The sequence below is a fragment of the Aedes aegypti genome, chromosome 3 (assembly GCF_002204515.2).
Source record: "Aedes aegypti strain LVP_AGWG chromosome 3, AaegL5.0 Primary Assembly, whole genome shotgun sequence".
NCBI lineage: Eukaryota > Metazoa > Arthropoda > Insecta > Diptera > Culicidae > Aedes > Aedes aegypti.
The window spans coordinates 289,714,048-289,739,586 of NC_035109.1; the positions used below are offsets into that span (position 1 = coordinate 289,714,048).

General features: G+C 39.0%; 1 protein-coding gene across 2 annotated transcripts in view; it reads left to right on the plus strand.

The window, feature by feature from the left end:
- The first annotated feature begins 4,079 nt into the window (after nt 1-4,079).
- LOC110678439 overlaps nt 4,080-25,539 on the plus strand; it is a 273,909-nt gene continuing 252,449 nt past the window's right edge. For both annotated transcript variants that reach the window (XM_021851329.1, XM_021851328.1), the window contains exon 1: nt 4,080-5,944. The gene's annotated coding sequence lies outside the window, so the exon portion shown is untranslated. The remainder of the gene's footprint in view (nt 5,945-25,539) is intronic.

The following is a 25,539-nucleotide window of genomic DNA, read 5'->3' on the forward strand; positions in this document are numbered from 1 at the left end:
AGCTCCGCGATCAAGATGAGGCAGTGCATTCACAGGAACCACGAGCGCAAGGCAAGAGCAACCCGTGGATACGAGTTGGAAATAAAAAAAAAACAGAGGAAACTGAAAATGGAGCCCAAGGAGAGCGCTAAATCGAAAACAGCGAAACGTAGGAATTATGGCGAAGCCCTCGTTATCAGAGGAAGCGTTACGGAGGAAGCGAAATGCGCCGATGTTCTGAAGGCGATGCGAAGCACGGAGAAGTTATCGCCATTGGGTGCAGATGTGCGGAACATAAGGCGGACTAGGATTAGTGAAATAATCCTAGTCTTAAGGAAGGACGCCAAGGAAAAGGGTGCAGTCTATAAGCAAGCACAAGAAGTACTTGGCGACGTACTCCCACTGATCCACATCTGTGGGATGGACAACGTTTGAAATTTTGATAGAAATCGACATTTTTTCGTAGATAGTCGCAAATTTTGAGGTGTATTCCCCAAAACAACTATATTGTGCAGTGTCAAGAAGGTAAATGTATTTTGTGCAGCGTCACCATGGTTTTTAATCAAATTTTATTCTTGAAATTGACCCTTAGTTGATCCATAGCCGTGGGTTGACTGTACGTTCACTGACAAGGCATGTGAGACGTGGTGCACGCGTCCAAGGAGAACGTGACGAGAGAAAGATCGTTGGTCGCAAAACCATGTAGCAATTTGGAGCTGTGGCATCAACGTCTGGAGTTTCTCAACGTCGACAGTGTCAAGCGGATGACTACGATGGTGGATTGGATGGTTGGTGGATTCAGGGCTCGAAAAACGATTCTGGACAAAGGCTGCATCCACGGCACTAGGGCAGTGTACCTAGCGAACTAATCTCCGACAAAGGGCAGTCCAGCAACACGGCAAGAAATGGAGGAGGAAGGGGAGGAGGAGGAGTTTTAGTCAGTCGAGTTATTATCGTACTGTCGGAGGCTAGCCAGGACCAAGACGTTGAAGTTGAAGAAGGGCTGACACCATTGTGGTTGTTGGCAGCAATGAAGAGGACGAGCCAGAACTGAATGTTGCAGTTGATACGGAGGAAGACACTGTTCCGAATGTGGAGTTGGAACCGTAAGCAGAAGAAGAACAAGAGGCTGACCATCTAGAGGCAAAGAAAGTTCGACCGTCCGCGCTCCCTCCGCATCTTATCCGAGACAGTGTTCATCCTACTCCGAGGCGCAGCGAGAGGGAGCGCCATCGCCCAGACAAGTTTTCTGATTTTAGGGTCACATACAGTGTCCTTCCTCAGAAACTTGTTTCTTCACAGGATTGTGGCAACCAACCGGGACGATGCAACTCAGCTGGAAACAGCATCGCGCTCCCGTCACATTACAAAGGAGATGTTCGTCTGCAAACGATTTCAGAACACAGTGACTGGAAGCGCTCAGTCAGAGGTAAGTATATCTCAGCTTCCATTAGAAACAGTGAATCTTCGGAGTCGAATTGTCCCCAGAGCCAAGATGATTCAGAAACCGTCCTGGAAGTATTGAGGCGCGGCGGTCCGATTGAGATCGTTGGAACGAAGCGATGGAGAACAAGATGAGTGTGTTGAGCAAGAACGCCACATGTCGCTTGGACGATCTTCTACCAGGGCGGAATGCGTTGAAGAATATATGGGTCTTCGAGGTCAAGACGAACGTGAATGGCTCCAGTACGAGGCGCAACTTGCGATCAAGGTTTGTTCGCAAGTAAAAGGCGTGGAATATCAGGACGCCACGCAACGGTGCGTTACCTCCTTGCGTTGGCGGCGAAATTGGATCTGGTGATGCATCAAATGGATGCGGTGACCGCTTTCCTGCAGGGTGATTTGGACGATGAAGAGATCTTCATGGAACAGCCAGAAAAATTCAAGGACGATGATGCATCGAGGAAAGTTTGCAGGCTTCAGAAGGCGCTGTGCGGCCTGAAACAGACCAGCAGAGTATAGAACCGGAAGCTGGACACGAAGATCAAGCAAATAGGTTTCAAGCGATCCACATATGACACGTGCGTCTACATACTATCGAGTGGCAATCGATCAAGAACAGTACATCGACAAGCTGTAGGCAACATTCAATATGGTTGACTGCAATGCTGCTCCAACTCCCCTTGATGTGAATCAGCTACTCACAAAGGAAATGTGCCCTTTGCAGCAAGCTTGGACCAGCTCATTTGATGGTAGCCTAGAGGATAACTACGGAAAGTGAGGGGTAGGAAGCACTAAAAGCTAACGTACATGCGGACCGAATAGATAGTTTTCCACGGCTACAGCGACGCAGATTGGGGTAATGATCCCGATACACGGCGGTCTGTGAACGGATATGCTTTCCTGTAGAGTGCTGGCCTTGTTAGCTGGAAGAGGCAATCTACTATTGCACTTCCGACAACTGAAGCGGAGCACATGGCTCTGTCAACAGCGACACAAGAGTTCATGTGGTGGTGAGGATTTCTGCGCGAGCTTCACAGGACGAACGGTGAAGTTGGCTACTCGGCACGTAGCAAGCATATAGACATCAGGTATTACTACGTACGATAGCAACTTGAAGCCAAAACCATCAAGTTGGTCTATGTGGCATCCGAATTTCAATCGGCGGACATTCTAATCAAAGTGTTACCAGGTCCGAAGCATACTGAAGATAGGAAGAAACTTGGGGTTTTATAACTTTACGCTTAAGGGAGGTTGTAAGCATAGTAAGCGTTGCGTTTTATAATTTGAAATAAATTCATTATTGTGTAAGCTCTCTACCACGGCATACTTCAGCGGGCTAGGGATGTTGCTCGCATGCAGTATAGAAGGATTTAAGGTCGTTTAACGCTCAGGGCGGTTAAGAGTGATTAGCTCAGGACCGGGTTTAATGGTGAAGGCTGCTTTATTCAACGCAACAGCAAGAATTGTTGCCCATCAAGTAATATGTACCTACTTTTCTTGAGTTTCAAAAAGAGGTATAGAGTAAGGTGGGGCAAAAGTTCGACCTTAGTGGTATAATCAAAGTTCCAGGGAAACAATAGCAGTTAAAACAAAACAAATACCATACAGTGAAGCGTCAATATATTGGCTATAATTTTGCTCAACAAACTTGTGTCAAAATATTTACCCATTTTTAGTTATAAAAGTTTCAAAATTAATTGTCTTATTCGAACTTTTGCCCCACCGGTGGGGCAAGAGTTCGAATCTAGTGTGGGGCAAAAGTTCGCTGGCTAAAACACAAAATATCGCCGTAAACTTAAGTTTGACGAAAAATACACACTAAATTTTCATCAAAAAATTGCCCAAAACCGGGTTAATTGTAATATACTCAAAAATAGCAGTTTTTCACAAAACTATGTGGAAATGTAAAATTTTGGTGACAATTTTCACACGATCAGACAAATTTAACTAAATTTGAAGATATATGTGGATTTTAGGCAATTTGCAAATTTTTACGTGATTTTATACATGGGTCGAACTTTTGCCCCGCTGATTCGAACTTTTGCCCCACTATGGGCCAAAAATTGTTTTCAAGCATTTATGCAAAAACTAATACACCTCAAAGCAGCCTTATGATAGGCCTAGAAACGCCCTTACATAAAATATTGAAAAATATTTCATCTTCAATTCGTTCCATGCAACGAAAGTATGACCAAAAATTACAATATTCACGTCGAAAAACAACAAATAGCCATAACTTTTCCAAATCTCAATCGATTTTTATGATATTTGGATTGAAAGTCTCTTACTTGAATAGCATTCGAACCACCATGACATTTATAAGATTTGTTTTGAATTGAGCTGGAAATCTTAAAAAGAAACTCTTACCCCACTCGAACTTTTGCCCCACTTTACTCTATATAGCGAACCATCAAAATCTCATATTTCAACCCTACATACATCTTACCAATCCTCGAGCAATTCTGCCCGAACAGCACTATACCGCCACAGTCACAACTCCGACTGGCCACCACCTGTATGTGGAACGAGCATGCACGAGTGGACGCATGCGCCTACATTCACTCCGACACGCGAAAGCTACACGCTCCATCTGTCAAATGTCGGCTCCCCTACGCGTAAACCCACAGTGTTCGCCTCGATACAGGCTTGGCTGTTGCATACATTGCGGGGTTGGTTCAGTTCCCGTCGGACGCGGTTCCTCTTCGGTTCGATTTCGGTAGTCAGTCAGGACTCCGTGTTTGCGTGTTGCTCACGGTTTGTGACGGTTTCGTGGTGTGCCACCGATCGCAAGGCTGAACGCAGGCCTTTTGGCACAATAATGGGATAGTTCGTTGAAATGTTTCGCAGAAGCACATGGCGCACGTTGTGGAGTTCAACCCTCGGGAGCTACGACAACGACGTTGGTTGATGACGATTGTACGAGGGTGGATGATTGCTTCGGTTCGACAGTGGTAGTGTTGCATCCTGTTTCCGTGATGATGGTGTTGGTGGCATGGGAGTGTGTAACTACTTAACTAGCAATTATTGGGGCAGTTGTTGGCGGCGTAGAGGGCGGAAGGGTCGGCGAGAGGTTTGTAGACGACATTTAGGTGCGAGGGTGGGCTATGAATGGTGCCAGTAGTAGCCAGCAGCAGCAGTGGAGAGCTTCCGTTCGCGGGCAACGGGCAGGAGGGAAGCGTGGCATGGTTCGTTCGTTGAGTTACAAAAACAGACGTGCTTCGAAGGAATCCGACTAGTTTCGCGTCTGCATCCGAACGGTTCACTTGTGGAATTTTCACGGAAATTTCTCGGAACATCGTTGTTTTCGTTCGAATGTTTCGGAGAAGCACTGCTGGCGCCCGAGGGTGGAGTTGTTGTTTTTTCTTTGCTTGAAAATTAACAATCGTCATTCGTTTTAATGCAGTGAAATTTATACGAAGATGAAAAATTACAACATTCAATGAAAACACATTCAAGCTTTTTTTCTCTACTCAGCTTCGAATCCAGCCTGTGGACTATTGTGCTTACTCGTCGACTGGAATGGTGGCTGGCTTTGCCTTGACGGGCCGGAAAAACAACATCGCTTTTGTGCGTTTCACCCCGCCTAAAAGTATGCCATAAATCATAATGTAATAAATTTGTAACAAATTTCTTCGGTCACGCTGGGATGCTTTTTTCCCCCCGGACGATCCGAACAGTGCCAACGACGAAGGAAGCAAAACTGAAACGAGTGGTGAATAGATGATTTTGTTTGGAATACAAATTTGCCCTCATCCCAAATCCAATTGTGCTGGTTCAGAGATTTCTCCCACTTGGTAGGAAGGACATCGAGAAAAAAGAAAACAAAGTGATGATTCGGGCGTGAAGAAATCCGCAAAACAAAAGGCGCCCAAATATATACTGCTTCGTCACACATTAAATGCGGCATTGAGGCTGAAAAAAAGCCCAAAAGCTCATCGGTGCGGTCGAAGGGAGATAGTGCAGTGTGGAAGAGCAGTGGCAGTTCGATTCAGCCGGCAAAACGGTTTTCCATTAATGTGATTAATGATGTGCGAAAGCGATTAGTGAAATTAGGCAATCTAGGTACCCATCCAGAGAAGCTCAGAAGGGAAAAAGAGCCGGTAGAGCTTACAGAGCTAAAGCTGCTTCGAGTCTAGTGGAGCGTGAAGTTTTTCTTCTTTCTTCCTACTTCGCCTAAATTCCTACTCTAGGGAATATCGTTCCTAGCCGCCAAAGAAGACGACGACACGACGATTGATGAAATGGTGCGTTTGATGGAAAGTCGGGTGCCGAAAAGTGCTGAGTGATATGAACGGTCCTGGATAGGGTATCTTCTTCTTTTCGGTCAGGAGTGAAGGAAGGTTATAAGCTATAGCGAAAAAGTCATCTCGGTGATGGAAGAATGTGTTGTTTTTCCTTCAGCTGCCTAGTTTGGTGAAAGTGAGAAGCTAGGAAGATAGCAAAACCGGAAGAAGACAAAACTGTGCTGGTAGTTTGCGGAAGTGTGAGGAGATCAGGAAAGCTGCCTGGCGTGTAGAAATCGGTGAGTTGTGATGTGTTGATATTGTAAACGTCTTTCATAGTCTTAAGAACAAATATTGAGAGTATCGATATTACTTTTACAATGGATAACATTTATACTGGAAACACTTGATATACTGCTTCTAAAAATAAAGGTTGGGTGCTGCCGTCTGCAGAGAAGTTTTCTCACATTTTAAGATAATCATAATTTGACAAAATATTTATTGATGATTGTTAAAACATACCAGTGAGTAGCTTAATGTGCGTGTAGAGTTATTTTTGTTTAAATATTTTAAATACAATAGCCTCTACATGCTTCTATACATTACACTGATTATTAAGCAATTGAAAAATTTAAGTGAAGGTCTTCAATAGTTCCGTTAGAGCCGAGTAGGGTTTGTAGTTTAATTATTTTTAAGATAATTACAAGTTAACACTTTCAGTGGACGGTTATGTCCTATTAAGGAAGTATCATCTAGACAACGGACGAGCATGCAACGCCCAATGGCACAGCCAAAATGTAGCAGGAATCGATGCCACTTAACATTAACCGCACGGCTACGATGCCCACAAAGTTGTTTATGAATCACTGTAACTTGATCTCGTCCTGATAGAATCTTTGGTTTTATTATCAGTGTTTAAAACGTAAAGGGCTTCTCAGTTTCAATCCATTTCCGATGGCATTGATTTAATCTGCAGAGTTTTTCGAATGGATTAAATCTCGAAGTAGATGCTTGTCGAAATTTTAAAATGAACCCTGGTAGAAAAGTTTTATGACATTATTTTATATACACACTGATTAAATATTTGACAGAATGCAAATCTTAAACTATATAACTGTGAAATTTAACAGAGAGTACTATCGGACTTTCAAAAAATTTAATTCTTAAAATGAATAAATAGATGCCTAAAAGGCAGCGTCTATTTATTACGTAACGATAAAATTGGAAATTTTAGACCCCCTCTCCCCCTTCGTAACGCTTTTTGTACGATAAATTTCAAATTTTTGTCTGGGCCGTAACGGAGTATCTCCCCCCCCCCCCGTAATTTGTGGATGCCGTCAAAAAGATTTCCGTTGCAGTTTTCGCCATTAAAAGTTGTATGATTATTATTATTATTATTATTATTATTATCTTTATTAAGGAGATTTTCAGCCCTATGGCTGGTTCATCTCCGTTTGTATGATTATGTTCATTTCGTTGAAATCACAATTTTCTGCAAAACACTTCAAATTATAGTAGTTTATTGCCTACATTTTTGCGGGTTGCGAGATATTGTTGAAAATGGATGATTGAATATTTTCGAATAGCCTTAATAGTAGAGATGGTCGGGTTTCAAATTTTTCAAACCCGAACCCGACCCGTACCCGACCCGTACCCGACTTATTTTATTTCTTTAAACCCGGACCCGACCCAAACCCGAGACAATAATCGAAAGGCTAACCCGGACCCGACTCGAACCCGAAAATATTTCGTTGTTCAAACCCAAACCCGACCCGAAACCCGAAATTTTTTTGTAAGAAAAACCCGAATAAAACCCGAGTTTTGAAAGATGATAAATTCAACGTTTCTGATGCATAGGGAAGCTTTCAGGATGCTACTCTGTTTGTAATTCTCACCAAACCCTACCCAAACCCGATTCAACACGATTGTTTTCAAGCCCGAACCCAACCCGTACCCGATAATTTTGTAGCCTTCGAACCCGACCCGAACCCGAACCTGAAAAATTTCAAATTTTCAAACCCGAAACCGTAGGGTTCGGTATACGCCTCCAATCGCGAAACGCAACATACTGTTAGCCATCTATACTTTGGTAGCGCAACTAGTCAGATGATGAGAGATTTGATTTTTCACGCATCCATCATATGCCGCTGTGGGGAAAAATGTTTCATTTTCCTGATATAAGACGGTTCACAGTGAAACAGTTAGGCGGAAAAGGTAGGAATATCCATTCTCTATGTTCTACATACGTTTGTTTTTTGTATTATTGCACTACTTTCATAAAAATTGAGATCCGGCTGGTAGGAGCACAAGTTTGAGGTTGGAAAACCAGGATATGTTTCGCCTGAGGGATTTTTGCGCTTGAATAAAACACGCTTCGGGACATTCTCCGCTGCCCCTAAAAATACTATTGGGTAGATAAATGAATTCTCTACCATTGGATCTCATTCAATTTCATACATAAGTTGAGTCCTTTCACTGCGCGAACATGTTTGTTCTTGCCCTCATTGCCCATCTACATGGGATAGGCAAAATGATTGAGATAGGCAAAATTTTGCCCAAATTCAAATGCTTATAACTTTATGAAAAATGGATGAAATTGGATGCATCTGGAAGCAGTCGACGGCAAATTTGGTCCAGTTTTAGGAACTTCCTTGGCCATGCATATTGGCCACTGGACACCGGAGATGTTCCGGATTTTCTAAGGTCATGTACAAATGTCATTTTTTCTGTCGCTTGTATTTTTGTGTGATGTAAAGTTAGATAGATGTTTGCAATTTTCCTAGAAATTAGAACTAATAGGAAGTTGAATGCCACCGGACGCATTAAGATTGGTTGGAAATCTTCAGAAATATGACCATTTCCGTAAAACTGGTTCCGGAAAGCATGGTCAGTCATGTTTGTATTTCCAATCATGTAAATATTATCCGGAGCTATATCCAAGCGGACACCAACCTTAAAAATGTTGTTTTCTGCAGCGTATCCAGAACCATTAGATGCACAGACCACTCTATAGAAGGTTCCAGGTACCCTGAGGGAAGTGGTCAATTAGGAACATATCCGGAACCATATCAATATGGGCATCAAACTTCATTATTTTCAAAGGTTATGCTTTCCGAAGCATTTCCAGCATCACCGGCTGCCATAACCACTTTATAGTAGGTTCCAGGTGCCCCGGGGGATGTGGCCAATTCGGAACATGTCCGTTCATCTGTTTAGAATCACATTCTACCATAAACAGTAAGATCCATGTGACATGGAAAATGGCGAGCATTTTCAGAACCACAAGATATAATAATCACTCTATAGTATATTCCAGGCCCAAGTAGCAAAGTTAATTTTATGCTATTCTTGTAGTATTCTCTTACACCAATTCTGTAAAACTAGAAATAAAACCAGTAATTCTATAAACCTACGCTAACCCAATGATAAACCTCTCATAAGACTAAAGTGGCCCACACTAGAGACGGTGTTGGAGAGCAACTGCCAAGTATCTCTTAAAACTTGTAATCATCACTTATGACAATCCTCAACACATCAATAAACCTTCCACAAGTAGTTCTCAAGACAAGTTAAAATCACAATATTTTTATCATGTTGATTTGGCTAACGAATTTATAAATACTTCTTAATAAAATTATCAACTAATAATAAAACACCATCCGAATTAAAACATCTGTGATGATCCGCTTTTTTTCGATATCTACCTGTGTTTCGTTTGTCACGCTTATTACATCGTGAATATCATGCATGAAACACCCGAAACGCACAATGCGCCTCGACAATATCGCAGTTTCAGAAAAACAAATTCATCAATTTGTTGCCCGAAAATGTTGAACAATCCAGCATACATGGATTCTCCCATCATGGCTCCCTTGCTAAAGCATCGATAATTACAATCATGGCGGTAGTTTTACTCAACACCATCATAGAACCGTGATAAATTTTGCTGAACTCGGGCAGGCGTAACAAATATCACTTGAGAGTTCTTATGCTTAAGGCGATCTTGATGAAGTTAAACTAATCTTCTTGAAGAACGTGATAAGATTCGTTCGTTTTATTCGAGAGGAGCACATTTGGACGTTTGTTTATTTACACTTTTAGTTTTTGGAGAAAAAAAGTTCATGCTAGATTTTGTTACGGCATGAAATTTAAAGCTAGAAAACGACTAAAGGTAAGTATTACCAGCTGTGGATAACTTCTTAATAAGGCCCAGATGTTGAGCAGGGAAAGCAATCGGACATTTAACCACATCCAGAAGTCCACCTTGCAAGGAGGTGTCCAGTGGTCCAGTTCCGCTTCTATATCATGGCCAAGGGGAGGAAGACCACTGGAACTGGTTGTTTGCGTTATTAGTAAGTTGTGCGCCGTGAGTTCAACAACGACTTCCGTGAAGAACAGATCGAAAATCCACGCAAGGATTCATAATACTACAATCATTAATGTACATACTAGTGCGTGGATTGATGGGGGAGAAATTTATGATGTTATCGGCCAAGAGTTCTTACTCTCGCTCGAGTGCGTTCTTACAGATAAGTACAAGAGTTTCATAAAACTGTTGCCAAGGTCACTTGTTCTTATTGAAAATGAAGTTTTATGTGATGCATCCGAAGTGTTCTTGAAGAAGTATTTAAAACCAAAAACGGTTCAAGATCATTTCTACTGGGTGAAAATCACTATAAAACCTAGAGGAATATGCAAATCTACGATAAAACTATCATAAAAATAAATAAAGCCAAATAGAATCTAAATTGTTACTTGGGGGGGCTCCTAGAGATGTGGCCAACTCGAAACATGACCTCATCCCCCAGGGCCCATGGAACCTACTATACAGTGGTCGTATAAATAAGTTGCGCTGTAAATACTTCTATTAGCATCACCTTCAAAAATCTTGATGTTTTTACCCATATTTATGTGTTTTCGGGCATGTTTTGAATTGGCCACATCCCCGGGGCACCTGGAATCTACTATAAAGTGGTCATGGCAGCCGGTGGTGCTGGAAATGCTTCGGAAAGCATAACCTTTGAAAATCATGAAGTTTGATGCCCATATTGATATGGTTCCAGATATGTTCCTAATTGACCACTTCCCCCAGGGCACCTGGAACCTTCTATAGAGTGGTCTGTGCATCTAATGGTTCTGAATACGCTGCAGGAAACATCATTTTTAAGGTTGATGTCCACTTGTATATAGCTCCGGATAATATTTACATGATTGGAAATACAAACATGACTGACCATGCTTTCCGGAACCAGTTTTACGGAAATGGTCATATTTCTGAAGATTTCCAACCAATCTTAATGCGTCCGGTGGCATTCAATTTCCTATTATTTCTAGTTTCTAGGAAAATTGCAAACATCTATCTAACTTTACACCACACAAAAATACAAGCGACAGAAAAAATGACATTTGGACATGACCTCAGAAAATCCGGAACATCTCCGGTGTCCAGTGGCCAATATGCATGGCCAAGGAAGTTCCTAAAACTGGACCAAATTTTCCGTCGACTGCTTCCAGATGCATCCAATTTCATTCATTTTTCATAAAGTTATAAGCATTTGAATTTGGGCACAATTTTGCCTATCTCAATCATTTTGCCTATCCCATGTACCGTAAAACGGGGTAACTTTGATAGTTTTTTCGAAGAAAACTTGAATATTTATGCATTCTTGTTCAAAGAATTAAAATTTATTTTTTTTTAAACAAGTACTGGCATCCTAGCTATCGATTGCAGTCGATAAATTGCAAAAAGATTTATTTTGAATGGATGTATAATTTTTCATATAATCGAAAGTTGGTTTTCTGTTTCGGGGTAACTTTGATAATGGAGTATGAATCGAACAAAAATCAATGAATAACGAACATTTGTAGGGCATTGCATACCTCTAGGCGTTTAACGTTATATGGAAATTTCTGACTTAGATTACAAAATTGGTCCCAGTTTGTGAAAATGCTTTTCGCTAAAAGATTTGAGACCGTATTCAAGTTCTATGATAACCAGGCTATCAAATTTAAGTGGCCAACTATTCAAAACTTCATCAAATAGTGATCGTAGAACAGATTGTTTATAAGCGTTTCGAAAATGCTAAAATTGTGTCAATTTTTAATACTCGTATAAAAGCCTCAAATGTTGTTGATTCAAATGAAAACCGCTCTTACATAAAGTGTCATACTAATATTCTTTAGTTTTGCATTCGTTTTGCTTAACTAATTAACAGAAATTATGATATTTCGTTTAGTATGTGGTGTGTTACGCACTATCAAAGTTACCCGCATTATCAAAGATACCCCGTTTTACGGTATTTGTTATATTTTTTTCGCAGAAGTTCTCCCTGAAATATTTTTTTTTAATCTTTTTGAATTGAACAAAATCTTGTAATTTGAAAACAATACGAGAAAATGTTGTTGAAAAATCTACCAACATATTTTTTTCTAAATCGTCAATAAAAAGCATGGTGAACAATGTAGTTGATCTTTCAACGTATCTTCTCTAAAATATCGAAAATTATTTCAATCATGTATTCTAAAGACCCTATAGAATTTTTTATATATAGCCTTCAAAAAACATATTTTGACAACAACAAAGCATCGTTTTGGTCAAAAACTTTGATATTTTCATTCAATTTCATATGTTATGTTCAACCTTAATCAGATAATTTATCAATATTATTGAACTAGAATCTCCTGCAAACGCAAACCGTTTTATTTTAACTGCTAAATATTTCATAGTTATTAATCCAATTTGGAAACTATCAATACATCGTAAAATTGTCTTGAAATGATTTTTATACTTACACTACCCGTCATAAATACGGACTAACTAAAATAAGTATTGCAACACTCAGCTGAATATTGAATCACCCTGAAAAGTTTAGCATCACCTCAAAACAGGTAAATTCACATTGCTATATCTCGAGATCCTTACGACTTGCAAAGAAGCGATCTTCAGCAAAGTTGTTCAGGGGATCAAGGACATCCCGAAAACAAATAGTTTGGTGCGCGATTTTGCCGCTTGGTGGCGCAAGTGAGCATGTAAAATTAAGCATGTTAAATTAGTTCTAGCTTGTGATCCACAAAAGATAGAAAGTTCGGGTCTTCGGCAAAGTTGTTCAGAAGGTCGAGGACATCCGGAAGACAAACAGTTTGGTTCGCAATTTGGCCACTAGGTGGCACAAGTGAGCATGTAAAATTGAGCATTTCAAACTAGTACTGGCTTATGAATCACAAGTGATAGAAAGTTCGAGTCTTCAGCAAAGTTGTTCAGGGGATCAAGGACTTCCGGAGAGCAAATAGTTTAGTTCGCGGTTTTGCCGCTAGTTGGCGTAAAATGTAAAATTGAGCATTTCAAACTAGTTTTACATTAAGTGAGTCAGTCCTGAATCACTTGAATATTAGGTGAATTAAACCTCAATCTCTTGAATATGAAATGAATCAGACATGAACAGCACGCTAAGCCTGCTCAACGCAGCGCATGTGTTAAAACTACACACGCTAAACTTGTCACGCTCAGAAATGAGTGCCGAGTACACAAAATCAGCGTCTCTTCATGCAGCACAGATTCTGTGCAAAGGGGGCTGTACACAGTTTTGAGGAAACGGTGGTAAATAAACCGAATGAGTGAAATGCGCACAGAGGAGGAACGCTTGGAATGCGGAATTCGCTTCCATTTTTGTTTTGCTTCTGAAAACATTGAAAAAAAACATTCAAATTTTCAAGTTTTCAGAGATTTTTTCATTCGAATAGCCGAAGCGGAAGTAAATGGGGAAAAAACATCACACGATACGTGATATTTGTCTTCCTTTTGAGGTTATACCCTAAGAAAATCACGGTTTTATAATCTAATGTTGTGAAACGACAATCATTAGATTTTTTTCCAAATATGTGAACCACTACGTCTATCCTTTTGGTGTCGTAAAACAGGGTGCAAAATGATCATTTATTACAACTTTTTTTTCAATATTATTATGAATATAGATATTGTAAAACTAATTTCGACAACATTGATTTACAGTCAATGGCAAAAGCTAGCAATCAACTGCTGTTTTTCCATACAAAATGCACAAATTTGAGGGTCTGTATCTTAGCTTTTGGTTATCCGATTTGGCTGAAATTTGCATGACGAACTACAAACAACTTGAAGTTCTGTCTGTAGTGAATTCAATACATTGCAGTTATTTTCCAAAGAGTTTCAGAGGGTTGTCAAAGGTAAGTACACAAGAGACTTTAAAATTTATATAAAAAACGATAAGTTTTGGGTGGTTGGTTTGTTGGGCAAAGTTGTTTACTTTCAGAAGTTACACAATTTATCAGAACACACCAATCACCCACAACTGATCGTTTTTTAATTAAATTTTGAAGTCTCTCGGTAGTTCGATACTGAAATTTCAGCTTAATCGGACTACCAAAAGCTGAGATACAAAGCCTCAAATATGAGCACTGTGCATAGAAAAATAGCACTTGATAACCAACTTTTGTCACTGACTGTATGTAAGTTAACAAAATTGATTTTTATAAAATATTTATCAAATTATAGAAAAAAAAACTTAAGAAATTCAAAATTTGAAATGACAGCCAGGGGTGAAACTGTTTCCATGCTCTAACACATTTCAAAGATTGAACATCTGCCCTATACACTAAATGTTGGTCCCCTGAAACTGGAAAACTTTAAACTACTTCTTACGACTATGAAATGATAACATTTAATTGCAAGAATAAACTTTGAAATCCTACTTCATTTGCCTGGATTTTCAAATGAATGTGTGGTATATTGTACGTTTTTTGTAAATCATTATCACATTTCAATTAATATTTTCGAAATATGATAGAAGCCGACTGATCGAATCCGGGACGTTTTCCGGGACGCTCGATGATGCGGGACAGATGTCTTGAATCCGGGACTGTCCCGCACAATCCGGGACGTCTGGTCACTTTACAGTGTAGTTTTAACACATGGGCTGCGTTGAGCAGGCTAAGCGTGCACAGAATGAGGCAACCAATGCAGGACTCTCTGGCTGAGTGAAAATTCTGTGTAAGTCGCACTCATGCTATGTGTAACCGATGTGTTGGTCATTAGCTGTGCGCGGATCGATGGAAATGAAACTGTCAATCTCTCCCGCGCGGCAGCAAACAGTTGGCCGTTGGTAAGATGGGGAGTTTTCTGTCATTTTTTCAGACGAAAAGCCGGAAGATGGTCGCAAATGTGGAAGTTTTTTCCCCATTTGCTTCCACTTCGGCTATTCGAATGAAAAAATCTCTGAAAACTTGAAAATTTGAATGTTTTTTTTTAATGTTTTCAGAAGCAAAACAAACATGGAACCGAATTCCGCATTCCAAACGTTCCTCCTCTGTGCGCATTTCACTCATTCGGTTTGTTTACCACCGTTTGCTCAAAACTGTGTACAGCCTCCTTTGCACAGAATCTGTGCTGCATGAAGAGATGCTGATTTTGTGTACTCGGCACTCATTTCTGAGCGTGACAAGTTTAGCGTGAAGGGGGCTGTACACAGTTTTGAGCAAACGGTGGTAAATAAACCGAATGAGTAAAATGCGCACAGAGGAGGAACGCTTGGAATGCGGAATTCGCTTCCATTTTTGTTTTGCTTCTGAAAACATTGAAAAAAAAAACATTCAAATTTTCAAGTTTTCAGAGATTTTTTCATTCGAATAGCCGAAGCGGAAGTAAATGGTTAAGTGTAGAACTAGCCCTCGTGCGTTAAAATACACTCTAATAAAGAAAAAAAAAAAAAAAAAAAAAGGAAGTAAATGGGGAAAAAACTTCCACATTTCCAACCATCTTCCGGCTCTTCGCCTGAAAAAATCATAGGAAACTCCCCATCTTACCAACGGCCAACTGTTTGCTGCCGCGCGGGAGAGATTGACAGTTCCATTTCCATCGATCCCCGCACAGCCGAAGGCCAACACGTCGGCTACACACAGCATGAGTGCGACTTACACAGAATTTTCACTCAGCCAGAGAGTCCTGCATTGGTTGCCTCATTCTGTGTAGTTTTAACACATGGGCTGCGTTGAGCAGGCTAAGCGTGAACGCCTGGACATGAACCACGTTCAAATGAGTAAATAAGCTCTGACGTACTGAGACGTGAATTAAAATAAAGAGTGCTGGGAATGGTAATAGTATTGTAAATTTTGCACCTTATCGGACGCGACGACTTGTAATCGTCGCCGGTGAAACCGTCGCCAAAATCATCGCCAGCCAACCAGCAGCAGCGAATTTGACGTTTTATCAGTCTTACCAACATAACGGCAAATCACCTCCTTTGATTCGTTTACTGGCGACGATTTTGTCGGACTGTTGGAAAGTTGGCGGCGCGTTTTTTTGTCAATGAAACAGACAATAGTAGGCATGAATTTCGCGAAAATCACGTGGCTTTCCCAGTACAGTAGTTCAAAAACGTGAATCTCATCAAGTAGCCTATGTTGGGTGCATGAATTTTCTAAATCATTAGTGTCATTGAAGGCACTTAATGCGGGAAATGCAGCGGGAAATAGAACAATTTTCTACAGTAATTTTGGGTTGCCCTTAGCAACATGTTTTTTGCTATTTCCAAGGCTCTTTGCCTACAGCAGCGATTGGCGTGAGTTTCACTGGCTTCGCTGACTGCGATTGGCTTTGTTTGGCTAATCTAGAATGAATTTCAGATTTTTTCCCAACCCTGAAAATAAACCTTAATAATTGGATAACGAGGCGAAACAAACCGAAATAACTGTAGTTTAAGTGTATGACACCTAATTCAATTAAATATGCAGTAACTCAGACACGATTCACTTGAATATGAAGATGAATTACGATATCAGATGAGTCGATATGGAACTAATTGTCTCTGAAACTAGATCTAAAACCCTTGATATGAATGAACTGATAGATGTGAATCACTTGAATATGAGCTTATCCAAACTGAAACATTTGAAAACGAAGTGAATCGGACCTGATTCATTTGAATATAAAATGAATCAGTACTGCGTTCTTCAAAAATGAAGTATCACATGACTTGAATCATTTGGATATAAATATCTGAATAAATTGAACAAGAAGTAAATCGGTTCTGAATTACTTGTATATGAAGTGAATATAACCTTAAATACTTGACTATGAAGTGAATCAGACATGATTCACATGAAGTGAATCTCACCTGAAACACTTCAATATGAAATGAATTGGACATGAGTCTCTTGGATATGGAGCTAATCAAATCTGAAACACTTGAATTTAAAGTGAATGAGACCTGAATGCCTTAAATTAACTTCAAAAATCAAACTTCAATCACTTGGATATTGAACTAATCAAACCTGAAACACGTACATATAGTGATTCAAGCATGAATCACTTGAGAATGCAGTGAATCAGCCATAACCTGCTTGAACATGATGTCACACCTGAAAAAGTGAAAAATTCTAGATGAATCAAACCTGAACCACTTGAATATCAAGTAATTCGTACCTGGAGCACTTGAATATAAAGCGAATCAAACCTGAATCACTTGAATATGGAGCGAATCCGACATGAATCACTTGGATATGAAGCATATAAAACATAAATCACTGGAAATTAATCCTAAATTTCTTGAATATGAAATCTATCAGACCTGAATCACTTGTACATAAAGTGAATCAAACTTGAAACATTTGAAAATGAAGTGAATCAAGCATGAATCACTTGAAATCATTTGAACATTAAGTGAATCAAAACTGAAACAGTCGAATATTAGTGAATCAGATAAGAATCACTAGGATATGGAGCGAACTGAATCACTTAAATTTAAAATGAATCAATTCTGATAATAATCTAATAATGAAGTAAATCTGACGTGAAACACTTGCGGGTATGGAGAGAAAAAAACTTGTATCTTTTGAATATAAAATGAACCAATCCTGAGTCACTTGAACGTGGAGTGAATTTGACATGATTTCGTTTCTTACTCCATATTCAAGGCAAACCTGAATTACTTGAATATAGAGTGAATCAAACTCGAAAAAATATAAAGAGAATTAGACATCAATCACTTGGATATGAAGTCAATCAAACTTGACCCACTTGTATATGAAGAAACTCTGATTTGAATAATTTGAATATGATGGATATGAGGCCTGACTGAGTCACTCGCACATGGAGTAAGTCATACCAGAATCACTAGAATATGAATCAGATATGATACAATTGAATATAAAAGTGATCAGACCTAAATCACTTTAATTTAATATGATTCCGTCTCTAATCACTCCAAATATCAAAGGCTTTCCGAACAGCATTCTGGAAATTCTTTCAAATTCACATTGTTTAGGTACAGTCATCCCTCCAGACCCAGAGTAAACTGCCCAGACAACCAGAAGTCGCATTAAAGTCCATGTAATAACTCGTTTATTCATGCAAACTACATCTAAATCGCAAAACACGGTGGATAAAATTGTTATGCAGCCCACAGACGCTCAGACGGTTTGACCAACATTGACTCCGCCCCCCAGGTTGATGCTCATGTTGGTGCTATGTTTGACCGTGTGTGATGCTGCTTGACGAACCAATTTGACAGTTTGTGAAACCGATTTGACGGTTGACGAATTGGTCGGCCAAAATCAAACGAGTATGATTTTGCTCAAACCACCGGTGGGCGGAGCCAAATGTTTGACGAACCGATCGTACCGTCTGTAGGGATGTTGCACGAACATCGACGCCATCATGTCAAATTGAAGCTTCGACGTCCCATGAACTACCGATGCAGATGGGTGGAAAGTCAAAATGCGTGAATTTACGCAGCGTCGGTGCCATAGTGATCTATCAAATGCGCGCTCTTGAGTTGTTTCTATATAGATAGTAAAATATCGTTTCCAACTATCTCTAACCGTTTTTTTTAGCAAATTCATCAAGGAATCTTTAATTATTCCTGAACCAATTTCTCCAGAAATATCTTCAGAGAATCCATCAGCAGTTTTACCTGTGTTTCAAAAAAATCCATCCATGGATTGTATTTGGATTTGTACTACAGAGATTCCATCAAGAATTTTACCAGGAATTTCTCCAGGTAATTCTCTTGTAATATCTCTAGGAATTCTTCCAAAACTCCTTCATGATTCCACCAGGTGTTCCTCCAGAAATCCAATCAAGATTTTGTCTAACGATTTAACAAGAAATTTTTGTTAGAATTCCTATATAAATTTCTACCGAAAGTTTAACTGAAATTCCTCATGGGATTCTATCAGGAGTTCCTATAAAGATTCCATCAGTGATTCCTCTGAGAATGATGAGTTCTTCTTCTTCTTGGCGTTACGTCTTCACTGAGACAGAGCCTGTTTCTCAACTTAGAGTTCTACTCTTGAGTTTATACAATTTTTAACTGAGAGCTTCCTTTGCCAAAGTTGTCATTTGCGCATTCATATATCGTGTGGCAGGTGCGATGATACTCTATGTCCAGGAAATTTCCATTACGAAAAGATTCTGGACCGACCGGAAATTTAACCCAGAAACCTTCAGCATGGTTTTGCTTTGTAGCCGCGGACTCTGACCACTCGTCTAAGGAAAGCCTCTAGAATCAGGAGTTATTCTAGGGAATTAAACACAATTTCATCCAGGCATTCCATCAGGAGAACTTCTAAAGATTCAATCATAAATTTCACGAAGGTTTCATTTAGCAGTTCCTTCAGGGTTTTTATCAGGACAAGCTCTAGGGATTCTAGATCCTCTAGGAATACCATCAAGAATTCTTCTGGGGGTATCATCAGCTGTTCGGCTAGGGATTCCACCAGGAATTCTTTCAGGGATTCCATCTGGGGCTTTAGGACATTTGGTCGAAAGACATTTGGTCGAATGACGTTTGGTCGAATGACGTTTAGTCGAAAGTACATTTGGTCGAAGGGACATTTGGTCGAATGGACGTTTGGTCGAATTACCTTAAAACATTATTTTGTACGAAATATCGTTTGGTTCAACAGATATATTTTGGCCAATGAATGATTTTATGTCTATTTTGGGCAAACATACTTTTCATCAGAAGCCAATGACGAATATTTCTATATTTTTGCCCACGGTTTAATGTGTGGTTAGCATGCATATATTAGTGTCTGTATAGGATTGATTATTCTTGTACATGTACTAATTCTTCATTCAATTTTGAATAAGAAGATGGGACGTTTTATTTTACAAAATTTGGCAGAAGTTCAAAGGTAATTGTTTCTGGTACTCATTGTTCAAAGTTGGAAACATAAGTCTTTATTCTATCAAAATGTCATCATTATCTGCAAAAATTTCTCCTTAATATCTTCGTTGCTCAGTTATTGTAATATTAAACATTGTTAAATCTATTATTCTTTAAAAATGTAATCGTTCTTTATATATATTTGTTGATCTCTATCCTATGACAACTTCGAGTGCGAGTGCGTTGAATTATCTGCTTATAAAGCACTTTCATACGTAGAATAAGAGGGCGAGTTTTGATGGCCATGGCTTTTAGGAAACGATTTTGACGGAATCTATTGGAAGTTCCGCCTGTAGTAAACGTTTTCTACTCATGGTGAATTATCGTTATGATTGTTACTTCCAGCTAAATCACATTCCTTGGGTAAACATGTGGGTTTGATAGCGAAGTTGATGACTTCTATCTAAATAAGCTGATTTTTAATTAAATCGAAAGTAATCAAACAAGATAACTGTGATTATCCCATGTATCGCGTGAGTTAGACGAGTCTACTTTGGTGATGAAAGTTCACTTGCTCCTATTTGAGATCAGCTCGTCGTGGTTCATCCGACTCGCAGAATAAACCTAAATGAGAAAAATTACATCAAGTAACGTCAACAATGTCGTTTTTTGGGAGTCTGAAAGATCAACTGGAATCCCAAATTATCACTCGTCGCTTATTAAAAGCTTGAAGTTTATTCAGTAAATACCAGCAAATCAATGCAGATTTCTTGCCCTCCATCATGTTGTTCTTGCATCTGCAACCTTACATAATATCTCTAGCTCCTACCATACATGCTTTCCGCTCTTTCAATCTCAATCACTATGTATTAATGTCAAAATATCACTCTGTAAAATAATCTGAAATATTCGACCAAATTTTCGACTAAATGTCCTTTGGACCAAATATCATATGCTTCTTGAAGCAATTAAATTCTGTTCGACCAAATGTCCATTCGACGAAATGTCCATTTGACCAAATGTACTTTCGACTAAATGTCATTCGACGAAATGTCATAGATTCTCCATCTGGAATTCCTCCAGAGATTCGATCAGGGATTCTTTCAGGGATTGCACCTAGAACTCAACATGGGAGTTCATCAGCAGTTTCTCCAGGGATTCTATCAGGAGATATTTTAGAGATTCCACCTGGAATTCCTCCATGGACTCTGTCCGTTGTTTCTCTAGTTCTAGGAGTTCTTCTCGGGATTTCAACAGGAATTCCTTAAATGATTCCATACAGATTTCCTTCAAGAATATCTTTACAAATTCTTCCAAGGATTTCTTCAGGAGTTCCCCCAGGGATTTCATCAGGGGCTCTTGTATCTATATTATCTGTATTTATGTATCTGGATTCTATCGGGAGTACCTTTAGGGCTTTCATCAGAGATTTTCTGGAGATTTCATCAAGAGTTCCTCCAGGGATTCCATCAAGAGTTTCTTCTGAGATTCCACCTGGAATTTTTCAAAAGATTAAATCAAATGTTTTTCGAGGAATTCCATCAATGTTTCTTCTAGAAATATTATGAGGAGTTCCTCTAGAGATTCTATCAGGAGTTCTATCTGGAAGCTTATCAGGTTTTCTACTAGGGATTTTATCAGGAGATCTTAAAGGGATTCCATCAGAAGTCCCTCCAATGATTAGGAGTTTTTTCAAGAATATCTATAGATAGGAGTTCTTCCAAGGATTCCATCAGGAGTTCCTATAGGGATAGTATCTGGAATACCTCTAGGGCTTCCATCAGAGTTCTTCTGGGAATTGCATCAGGAGTTCCTCCAGAGTTCTTTCAGAGATTCCACCTGAATTGCCTCCAAACATTCAATCAGGATTTCCTACAGAGATTATATCAGGAATTCCTTGTTCCATCAGGACTCCTTCTAGGGATATCATAAAGAATTTTTCTAGATTCTTACAGGAGTTTCATCAGAAATTTCTTCAGGGATTCCATCAGGAGTTCCTCCAGCGATTGCAACTGGAACTTCTCCAGGGATTCCATCAGGAATATATCTAGCAATTCCATTAGAAGTTTCTCCCGCAATTCCATCAGCAGTTCCTTCAGAGATTCCACCTGGAATTCTTCCAGAGATTCTATCAGGGGTTCCTCTAGGGATGCCATCACTAGTTAATCTACGAATTTCATCAGAAATTCCTTCATCAGGAGCTCCTCCAATAATATATTTAGGATTTCCTCCAAAAAATTCCTCCAGGATTTCACCCGGAATTCCTCAAGAGATTCTATCAGGAGTTCCTCTATAGATTCTATCAGAAGTTAATTCAGGAAACTTATCATGAATTCCTCCAGAAATTTCATGTGGAGTTCATCTAGAGATTTCATCGGGACTCCTGATTCTATCAGGAGTTCTTCTTACAATATCTTTATGTTCCTTCCAGTAACGGTTCCCTTACCTCAAATCTACCTGTCCCACGAATATAAATTCTAGAATTTCAGCAATAAATTTGCATGCAATGAGCAGAGATTTGTTGGAAAGGACGATTTCAATAAATTACTCTTTGATTACTTTTTGATTTATATTCTAAATATGTCAAAATAGTAATTTTTAGAATCAGAGAACAGGTAGAAAATGAGGTTACGATTCGCGATACGATATCAGGAATTCCTCCAGGGATTTCATCAGGAGTTCCTATAGTGATTCCATAGGGAATTCTTCAAGGGATTTCATCAGGAGTTCCTCCTATGATTTCATCTGGAGTTCCTGCAAAAATTCTTCTTCTTCTTGGCATTAACGTCCCCACTGGGACAGAGCCGGCTTCTCAGCTTACTGTTCTTATGAGCACTTCCACAGTTATTAACTAAGAGCTTTCTTTGCCAAAGTTGCCATTTTCGCATTCGTATATCGTGTTGCAGGTACGATTATACTATATGCCCAGAGAAGTCAAGGAAATTTCCTTTACGAAAAGATCCTGGACCGACCGGGAATCGAACCCAGACACCTTAAGCATGGCGTTACTTTGTAGCCGCGGACTCTAATCACCCGGATGGGATGCCTCCAAAAATTCTTCAAGGAATAAATATCTCCAAGGATTCTCAAAGGTTATCAGGAATTCCTCCTAAGATTTTTCCGGAAATGTCTCAGGATTTTATCACCGGAATAACTCTACAGATTCCATCGGAAATTTCTCAAGGAATTTCTCACAAAATATCTTCAGAGATTCTTGGGGGTTTTCAGAAATTAATTCAGCAATTTTACCAAAAATTTCTTATAAAGATTTCACAAGTAATTAGGGAATCCATCAGTATATCCTCAAGTGACTCTGTGAGGAATTCCTCCTAGAATTCAAAAAAGGAATTCCTTCAGCGATTCCTCTGAGAATTCGTTCATTGAATCCAACAGGAATTGCTTCGAAAATTCCGCTAGGATTTTCTCTAGGCATTTAAACTAAAAACCCTCCAGGAATTTCTCTAAGGATTCCACCAGAGGTTCATCCATGGATTGGATCTGAAATTCGCTCAGATAATTTTCCATGATTTCCATCAGGAAAATCTTCAAGACATGAGCTGAAATTCTCATAGGGGTTCCACTAAAAATTCTTTTAGAAGCTTCACCAATATTTTTCCGTTGATTTCACCGGAAATTTAAGAAAATCTTCTGAAAGTTCTTCTTAAACATTCTGGAAAAAATCCTTCGGTTTCTTCAGAGATTTCACCAGTATTTAATCTAACTATTTCTTTCGGAATGGTGTTTTTTAAGAAATTTCGCCATGAGTTCTTCCAGGGTTAAGAATATCAATAGAGTTTCGCTAGATATTTTTTATCAGAAAAATCTAATACAGCTTCGCCAGAAGTTCTACCAGAAAATACTTCAATGATTTGACTAGCATTTTCCTTTTTCAAATTATTCAGGATTATCAGAAATTCCTCCAGGGTATCTAAAAAAAAACACAAGTTCAAATGACTATTTTTTTCTGGAAAACCGCAAGAGAATCGACCAGCAATTCCACGAAGGGTTGAACTTCAAGTTGAATTCCTTGAATGATTTTTTGGAAAATTTCTGGAAAAAATCATGGAATTATTTATACTGAAATCATTGGAGGATTCACCAAAGAAAACACTGGAGAAATTCACTGGGTAAATTCCTTAATATATCTCCGTAAGAACTTTTAAAGCAATCCCTGAAGGAGTTTCTACAGGATTCTCTAAGGCAATTCCTGGTGGATTCCTTGGAAAAAATCCTCCAAGATATACTGGAAGGAATTGATGGATAAATTGCTTTAGGAATCCTTGGAGAAATATCCGGTAGATTCTTGAAATAATTCCTTCAAAAATTCGAGGTAGAAAGCCTCGTAGGTTCCCTTAAGGGATACAAAGAAAAATCTTTTAAGGAAACACTAGATTAATTCATAAAATAATTTATTGAAGATTCCCTAGAAGAATACCCTGAACGTAATCTGGGGGAACCTCTCGAAAAATTGCGAGCGGAATTTCTAAAGGAATTCTTGGTGAAATCCCGTGTGTGAAATTTTTTTTTGAATTATTTTGCAGTATTTCTTGCTTAGGAAGCTTCCTGGTGGAATCTCAAGAGGAATTCCTTAATGAATCCTTGGAGAAATTTTCGGTGGAATCACTGTAAGGGTTCCTGAAGTGAATCTCTACATGTATTTCTGTAGGAGTTTTTGTAGAATTTCTAGCGAAAATCGCGTAGGAATCTCTGGAAGAATGTTTAGGTTAGTCACTGAAGGATTTTTTGGAGGTATTTCTAAGGAAAGGTTTTGATGCATAGGAGAAATTGCTGGTGGAATTATTGATGGAATTCCTGTTATAATTTCTTGAGCAATCTCTATAAAAATTTCTTGAGGAATTCCTAGTAAAAGCGCAGGAAAAAAAATCCTTTTATAATCTGTATAGAATTTCTTGAAGTTTCGATGGAGGAATTCCTAAATACATCTGTGGAGGATATTTTGGAGGAATTCTTGAAGGAAGCATTGAATGAATAAATCCCTCGGAAGTTTTTGGGTAAATCTCTGGAGGACTCTGTAGAGAAAATTACAAGAAAGAATCGCTGAAGAAATACCTTTTGGTTGAATTTAAGGAGGAGTCCTAGGAGAAGCCCTGAAAAAAGTTCTGGTGAAATCCTTATGGGAATTTCTGGTTATAAATTTATTGTTAAGTATCTGAAATAATTCGTTATGTGATTCCTGAATAATGATATAACTTTTAGAGGAAATAAAGGAATCTTTGAAAAATTGTGGTAGCAATCTCCGGAAGAATTCTTGAAGTCAGCCTTGAAGTTAACTCTGAAAAATTACTGAAGAAATCACTTGAGGATTTTTTTGATTTTTGAAGGAATCAGTAGAGGAAACCCTGAATAATTAGCAGAGGAATCTTTGAAGGAACCTCTGGAAGAAAGCCAGCCTGAAAAAATTTCCTCGGAGGAATTTCTGGGTAAATCTGTGGATAAATTTCTAGAAGAATTGTTGATGAAATTCCTGATAGAATCCCAGGAAGACTTTCTGGAAGAATCCCTAGTATAATCAATGGTTCTGGAAAGACTTCATAGTAGAATAACTAGAGGAAACCGCTAAAGACTCCGGATACAAACTTTGAAGAAATTACCCTAGTCATTCTCATATCGATGACTGCTCAGAATAATCCCCGATAGAGATCCCTCATAATTTTAGAGTTCTGCCGGAATACTTCGTGCAAATTGTAATTGATATTCCTCCTCAATATCCATTTCTTCCGGTATTTAAATTC